This window comes from Corapipo altera, unplaced genomic scaffold, assembly GCF_003945725.1.
Source record: "Corapipo altera isolate COAL_440 unplaced genomic scaffold, ASM394572v1 0, whole genome shotgun sequence".
Taxonomy (NCBI): domain Eukaryota; kingdom Metazoa; phylum Chordata; class Aves; order Passeriformes; family Pipridae; genus Corapipo; species Corapipo altera.
In genome coordinates this window covers 7,641,881-7,649,567 of record NW_020884872.1, presented here as the reverse complement: position 1 = coordinate 7,649,567, position 7,687 = coordinate 7,641,881, and positions in this window count along the sequence as shown.

Below are 7,687 nucleotides of genomic sequence, written 5' to 3'. Positions count from 1 at the left end.
AAAAAAAAAATTAAAGAAAAAAAAAAGCTGAATTCACTAATTCACTGAAGGTGGCCAGGGAAACATAGAAATGATTAAAAAAAATCCCTTAGGTCAATAACCAGTCTGCCTTTGGAGACACACAAGGGTTCAGTGGGTGTAAGTTTAATTAAGCCAGCCAAAAACTGAAGGGAAAATTAGAAACCATTTCCAACAATGCTTTACAAAAGCTTCCCATTGAAACAGACACATTAATTGAATAGGAGCTGAGCCGTACTTTGATACATGAGCCCCAGCCCAGGGTGCCTCTTGCTGCAGAAAGCAGCATTGTGAGGTTTCATTTAGAAGCAGCAATCTCTCACCGTTATCCTTTCCTTGTTGGCAAACATCAGCTCCCTCCCTCTTTTCTTCCTTTTTTATTCCCTTCAATTAAATGTTTAATTAAAGTACCATGACTTCCTTTCATTTGGAAAAGTAATTGAAGACACTAGTGTGTGAAAAACAGGCTGAGAAGCGAGCTGGAGAACACAGAGCACAGAGCATCAGCGAGGCCTATGAAAATGTAGCCCTTAATTTGCTTTGGTGCCACATCAAATTGTGGTGATGGTGAAGTGATACAGCTGCAGGAACATCTGGAAGGGGCTGATAAACATGGGCTGGGTCGGGTCTGAAGCAAGCACTGAGTGCAGCTTGCTTTTATTTGAATCCTGAATGGTCAGCTCAGCGCAGATGGGAGAAGAGAGCAGCATTCACAAAGATACATTTTCTGCTAAGTTTTCACGCAGTGATTCGGGAGAACTTGTTGACTTGCTTGATAAGCAGGCTGGTGCCTAATAAGGATTTTCTGCTGTATCTTGTAAGTCAGTCTTTGTCAGGTTACATGGTGGCTCATCACCCTGACACATTCCAGGACCAGCAAACGCCTCTGCTCTGGCTGCATGGCTCTTTTCCCCAATATCTTTAAGAAACCTTAGCAGAAATTTGTAGTTACGCAGGTTGTCTGTGCAGCCCATTTCCAGTTGTTGGCTTGAAGGTGCTCTGGTTAATTCTGACAGCTTGGTTTTTTCTCAAGCAGGCTTAGAAGCAGAACATGAGTTCCTGCTTTTCTGTAACTCCGTGGAATTTCCCAGAGTTTGAGCTTTTATTGCCTTCTGAATTTTCAATGCCAATAGTGTTACATTTCTCTTCACACATTTTTAATAGAAAGTATTCGAGTTTGGATCTTTTTTCTTGCCATCTTCAATTGCTGCCCCATGTGTCTGACACACCTTTGCACACCAAAACATTTCCATCCTCTGACGAACTGCTGCAGTGGGAAGTTTCTCCTTGCAGGCTGTGCTTGGGGCTTTTTTTACCTGTTATTTCCAGCCTAGATGACTGTTTGTGTGGTACACAGGCTTGATTGATTGAGGCCAAGAACAAGCCAGCTTGATTCATTACTGGAACAGTATGTGTGCATGTCTGATTGATAGGGGAGGGCTTGGAAATGAACCTGGGTCAACAGTCAAGCCCAGGGCCTATCTAGAAGAGCAGGCATAAAGTAAAGGCTAATGGGCCATGTCCCTCCTCTGCCCACAGCGGCTTGGAGTCCAGCCTCCTGAGGCCGTGACTGGCTTCCCAAGATCACCATCACTGTACTGCCCACACCTGAAGAAGTCAGTGCTAAATGCTGTGGGAATGTTGCTGTCAAGGTTGGTGAGTTTACTCCCCAGGTTTCTCTGGCTGCTTGTTGGAAAGATGTACTGGGCTACAGCTGATCTTTGCTGGCTCTCAGTGTGTGCAGTACAGCCAGTCAGCAATTTTCTGGCTTGCTTATCTGGCATAGCAAAATCTAATACACCAACACTGAAACACACTGGAAACATGTCAGTTTTGATGAGATCCTCCCAGAAACCAGGCAGATGCAGAATAACATCCTCCCTGCCAAGCAATTTTTGAAAGCTTCCCTACCTCCCTCCCCAGCAGCCTACCTGGCAGGCAGGGGATGGAGTCTGCCAAGCCCCACCTCCTGGCTCCCTGGCAGCAGGAGTTCCCAGGGCTTCCTGCCTGCTGGGCCTCCTGGCCAGCCTTTGAGCCCTGGAAGTGTGCTGGAGAGAGCAGTGGATGGCCAGCCTCCTCTGTGAAGTCTCAGGGAATTCCTACTTCAGCCCTGCAGAAGAGAAACAGACTCCAATCTTTATACATTTTCCTTCTCTTTTGGAATCAAATTTGATTGAAGTTTGTTTCCTTGGCTGGGTTTTTTGCTTCCTTGTTTCTTTCATTTTTGAATTCAGATTTTCCCAGGGCACAGAAAGAATAATTTCTAGTCATCCTTTCTATGAATGACTTCTTGTATTAGGAGACTGAACATCTTACGGGTTTTTTTGGCCTCCTGTAATGCTTCTCCTCCTTGGGTCAAGCAGAAGAGGGGTCTGGAATCAAAGATGTAAAGTGGCAGTGGGTGGAATGTGCATTTCAGTGTTTCTTTCCGAGCACCTTCTAACTTTTCAGAAAATCCATTGATCAGGCACCTAATTACCCTGTTTTTTCTTCTTTTCCAGCTGTTACTGAAATGACTTGGCCCCAAAAGGCCAAGAGGGCCTCCATGACTTGATGGCAAGCAGGAATTGAACAGTCAGTGGGACAACAACATCCCGATGCCACATACCCCTGCCTTGCCTCTGCCACAGATCTCTGCGCTGCCTCTGCCAGGCAGTGCCTGAAGGAGCATCCTGGACGCACTGGCTCCAGGGCACACGTGGTCACAACCACACGGCTCTGCACAGGTTAAGAAGAGGCAGGAGCAAGCCTGTGCTTTCCCAGCTCAACCTCTCCAACGACCTTGAGTGATGGGACTCTCCTTGTGCTACCCAGCTCATCATGGCAGACCCACCTCCAGCCCCGTGTTGCTTGGGCAAGGTCACACTTGTGTGACCACTGTGTCCTAGACAGAACGAGGAGCTTTCTGCAGGCAGAGATCCAAAATGCTGCTCACAGGTACTTTCCAGGCTATTTGTTACAGATCAGTTGGTGGATTTTGAGGATTTCAGATCAGGGGAAAATACTTGAAGGCAGCTCTGAGGCATTCCCCTGTCAGATGCACATGTGATTCAAGGGTCTGAAGTATGCGTCAGCATCTCCTGGCTGCTTTATCCTGAGGGATGAAAAGTGAGGCCAAAGAGAGGAGTTTTCTGAGGCTAAACTGGGAGACAGAGTCCTGCCTGGAACAGTGCCAAGACCCACTGGAGATGTCAGGAGGATCCCCCCTTCAGTGAACCCTTAGGGGTCATTAGGTGATGTTTCTTTCTTGGTACAGCTGCAAATATCATCCATTGCCTCTGCTTTACTCTACTAGCATTGTTTTCTCACTGACCCTAGTGTTGATCTTTAGTGTTGATAATCATTGCATCTCATTTTCTTCCTAAAATGAACTATAATCTGAGGGAGGCCTGTTTTTCGTTACCATTGAAGTTGCAGCAACAGGAACTTTCTCTGACGCAGTTCACAAGGGGGTGAGGAGGTGGGAGGGAGGGTTAGTTATTCCCTCTGTTTCCTGTGCTGGAGCATGGGCTTCTCTATCAAGCTCTGCCATCTCTCCCAGGGGCCAACCACTAATTCCTCCATACCCCTGCATGCTGGAGCCTCTCTTTAGAAGAGACTTCCAATCATGACAAATTATCTGTGCTGATTTTGTGACATGAACTGTTACCCATTAGGGAATGAACTGCTATCAATAAATTCATTTCACTTACAACCTCACACTGTGCATGAATTGAAGTTCTAGAGGTGAAAGACATAAATTTACCAGGTGGGCAGGCACACAGCTTCCCTGTAAGACTGTGCACTTCACCTTTGCTACGTGAGCTGCTTCTGCTGGGCCAGCCCAACATTAATTTTGCATAGAGTAGATTTCTCCTGGTCTGTGCACAGTCCACGTGATTTATATTTGCTTCAAGTAGCTGGGTGAATAGCCTTACCACAGAACAAACTCCTGTTTGTGCCTTCCCCAAAAAAACCAAAATAACCCCACCAAAACAAAAAAAAACCCCAACTTCAAACCCAAACACAGCATTTTGCTTTACAAGATAAGAGCAGTTAGTATTAGAACAACATCTTCTGATTTCCAGGCTATGCAGAGTCAGTAATTAATGAGTTCTCCCAATGCCCTGGCGGGGCAAGCGAGAGAGCATCATTTATTAGGCAGAAAGGAGTTCCCATATGTGTTAATCTACGTCTTAGTCATTCTGATGGTAAATTCATCAAATCACTCCAGCAGATAAGGCTCTCCTCCTCCCCAAACACTCTGTCAGTCAAGTGGCTGAAAATTTCACTCATTTACCCAAATGAAAATCTCACAGGGGACAAACAGAAACTTCCAAGCATTTAGTCAAAAGCCTCTTGTGTCTCCATGCCCCTGAGAGCTCCTGATCAAGCCAGGGATCCTGTTATGTTGTGTGTTGTGGACACTGGGTGAAGGCAGACCTCAGACCAGAGCACTCAGTGGCCTTGTCCTCCCTGTTCTGAATGGCTGTTTTGGAATACAGCTTACTGGCCATAATATAAAATAAGGGGTCTTGAGGATGAGGTCTCTCCTTTTCTTTTCTTAAGAAGGGTTAGATATGGTCATGGGTGACAGGTCTGTAAACAAATATTAAAAGAAAAAAAAGACAAGGATGTGCCCTTCAGCACCTTTAACACATTTGCGAGTGTGGGGTTGGAGGATGGATGAAGGGAACAGGGTCACAGAGGCTCATGTTTTCTCCTTAACTTTCTTAAGACAGAGCACTGGGCACGACAGACTGCTCATCTGACTCAGCAGGGCATGTTTTGTGTTCTTAGTTGAAAAGGGAAGGCTGGAAACTTTCTTCAGAAGCCATAGGAGTGGAGGCATGACTTTGGGTCATGCAAATACAGTAAGCACTGGAAATACCTCCTAGGGTTGCTGCTGGCAGAGCCGCTTCCTTTTTGCTTTCGTCCAGCAATCAGACATTTTCCCATCCCTCTGAGGAGCCAGGCCTACCCCCAGCAACAATGTACAAAGGTCACACTTCTTGTGAATGTGCAGGAAAACCTGAACAGTGGTTGGGCAATGAGTGTGGTGAGGAATTAGTCCCTTTTATTTTGTTTTCTTGGTTTGTCATGTTTTTAGGGTTTTTTACCTTTTGGCAAAAAAACATCAAGTATAGCAATTTGGGAATGCTGTCTGAAGGCACCACAGTGGTTGTCGCTTAAATGCTTTATTCCCTTCTTCACTTGTACGTTCTGCGCTCCCTGTCTGAGCCTCATTAATTCAATGAACTGAACCTTATTTTTGGTAAGCATCCTGTTGACCTCTCTGTAGCTACAGGAAGCTCTTCACCATAAACATTGTCTCTCTCCAGTCGTAGCTTGTCAGCTCCACAGATTGTGATCACCTCTCTGCCTGCAAAGTGTTTGTCTTGTTGTGGTAAATACACGGGACAGACAGCGATGGACAAGACGCCTGGAAGGATCAAACCCCAGACACACCTCTGAACACCTCTTTCCTCAGAGACTCTACATTGCGTATGAGAGGGAGAGCCACATTTCAACTCCTTCCACGCTTACTCCTCATGCAGAGTGGCAGGACCCCAGCCCTTCCTCTGGGTTGTTGTGGTACCCTTCCTTCCAGGCATCCCTAATGCAGCTATTGGTGAAGACAAAGGTGACGGCAAAGGCGAAGGCACAGTGACAGGGAGGTCATATGCCTTCACCCACAGCATGGTAAAACTTGTCCTGGGCTGACCTGTCCCACATAAGCAGCAACAGCAGTCCTGCCAGGCTGCTCAGCTGCTGCTTCACTGGCACAAAATCCATGGCCTTACAGAAAGCTTCATGCCCATTAAAAGCAAAGGCAAACCAGGAGGAAAATCCCTTCCCTACACTCTCTTGTGCTACTGGTAAAGGCAGCAGCCTTTCCTGAAGCAAACTGGTGCTTTGAACAGAGGCCATGTGGGGTGACCAGGTTATCACTCCCAGGGGCACCATACCATAGCCAGCCATGCTAATGCTCCCCTCTCTGTCCTCCCACCTGCACTGCCCCTTCTCACCACCCTTTCCCCAGCCCATCTCCAATGGTCAAAGGGATTGAGAAGTGCTCCTGTGCCTTTGGGGTCAGACCCAAGCACCCTGAACATGAGAGAGGTCACAGAGGGGGAGGAGGCAGGGAAACCCATGCTCCTTCATAACATCAGCAGCAGGTAGGACCTGTTCATATTGAAGCTCCGGTGCATGAAGAATTACACTCCAGCCTGATTGTTTTATAAAAATCTGCTCCGGCACCTGTCCAGAGCCATGATCACATCTTCAGTCATGTGGCCAAATGCCTTTTAGTTTTAATCATTTGATCAAATGCCCTAGTGAAAGAGCCATTCGTTCAAATGATTGAAAGTTTGTCATTTGACCAAATTACTAGTCTGGCAGGATGACTAACGGGTCATGCCACAATGTCAAATTCTATTAATGTCACCTGAGAGAGACAAGTGAGGAAAGTAAGGGTTAAGGGAGGAAGTTTGTAGAAGTGTTTATTCCCTCACCATGTACCCCCACACATACACAAGTGTGGTCCCAAGGAACAGGGTGTGAAATCACTCGGATGGCTCCATACCATCAAGCAAGTAGGTGGCTGGAGGGGCTCCATGTGGACATCCCTCAAAACCTGGTGAGAACAATTTATGTCACTGAAGGAGGACAGAGCTGCTGTATCAGAGGAGAAAACTGGAGCTTGAGTGTACACTCGGACTTCAGGTGAGGGCTGCCACTGCTGGGACTAGATGGAGAAGAAAACCTGGCCAAACACTGAGCCAGCAACCACAGCTCCGTGAGAATAGTCCCAGGCACTTCGAGTGCCACTGGTGTTACCACACTTTCACTGCCTGGATCAGCTGGGGACACTGATATTATTTCCTCACTCCTTCCCCTTCAGGTTTCTGGAGCTGTATTTCTTGGATGGAAAGAAAACAAGGAGTGGAGGAAGGAAGACTAAAATGTAGCCACTGGTAGAAGGGAGAACTGACAGCAGCCATATAAGGGGACATTAACCTTTCATAAACCTGCTCTCTGGCCTGTGACTGGAACCAGGGAAGAAATATAATTCTTGTAGTAGGTCTCCTGTGTGCAGCATGGCTGTTCTGGCACACTCTGGCTTCCTGTGAATTGCAGTTATACTTGCAGGGTGTTAGCATAGAGGCAAGATGGATTTTGTTAATATTAAAGAAGCAGCAGACTTCAAGCAAGAGGCCAACGTTGAGGAACCAACATCTCTTGTCTTTCAGGAAAGGTTTGCAATGGACATTCCTGATGAGTGATGATCCCTTACAAAACTCACACACCCTGTCTGACCCTGTCCCCATGTGTGCAGGTGAGTGCTGCGGTGTGACCAACAGCTCCAGACCTCTGAGGGTCCTTGCAGGAGTGGGTGCTGGATCCAGTTTATGCCGCTTCTCTGTCATCTGCCAATGTTTTGCTTCAAGGAAGACTACAGGGGGATTGGTGTGCCACCACTTCTCATCCAGGTGTACAGTTAGGTAATTGTTCATCCTGATATTCCCTGCCACGTGGACATGGCCAGTGAACCCTATACTAATTCAAACCCAGTAATAACAGTTTGACTATCTGACTTGAACCCTTGACCTGCAGACGTGACATACACTAGGCCAGGAAAGAGCATGTGCAGAAGTGTGTCTGTGCACGTGGGAACAGCATGTGCAGA